Raw genomic sequence first — 547 nt, 5'->3', positions numbered from 1 at the left:
TTTGCTGTTCATGAGCGTACTCGTTGCATGTGGTACAGCTGACAAAGTCTTTAATTTCTGCTTGCATGTTTGGCCAGTATAATGTTTCACGAGCCTGGCGGTAGCATGCGTCACCTCCAACATGACTGGAGTGTATGCGGGTAAGCATCTCTGGACGTAGTGATTTGGGAATAATGACCTTCTGACCTCTGAACAAGACGCCATTTTGCACGCTGATCTCATCTCGAAAGGTCCAGTATTCTCTCACTGTGAAATGTGTCTCTTCTTTCAGGTACGGCCAACCTGCGAGAGCCATGGACTTCAGTGACTGTAGGTGTTCGTCCTTGTCAGTGTGTTGCCTGATCTGGGCTAGGCGGTGATCTGTGACGTTTAAGTAGTCTGCTTGATTGATCTGTTGAACATCTTGGTGTTCCTGCTGTAGCAAACAGATGGCATACCACTGATAGGCAGTGCCTCTGCCTGTACATTGTGCCTCTGCCTGTACAAAGTGATTATTAGTTCCACAAGCTCTGCATGGTTTTCCGTAGGCAGGGCAGTGCTCTTTGCC

The sequence above is a fragment of the Salvelinus alpinus genome, chromosome 2 (genome assembly GCF_045679555.1).
Source record: "Salvelinus alpinus chromosome 2, SLU_Salpinus.1, whole genome shotgun sequence".
Lineage (NCBI taxonomy): Eukaryota > Metazoa > Chordata > Actinopteri > Salmoniformes > Salmonidae > Salvelinus > Salvelinus alpinus.
Note: the sequence above shows the minus strand (reverse complement) of the source record.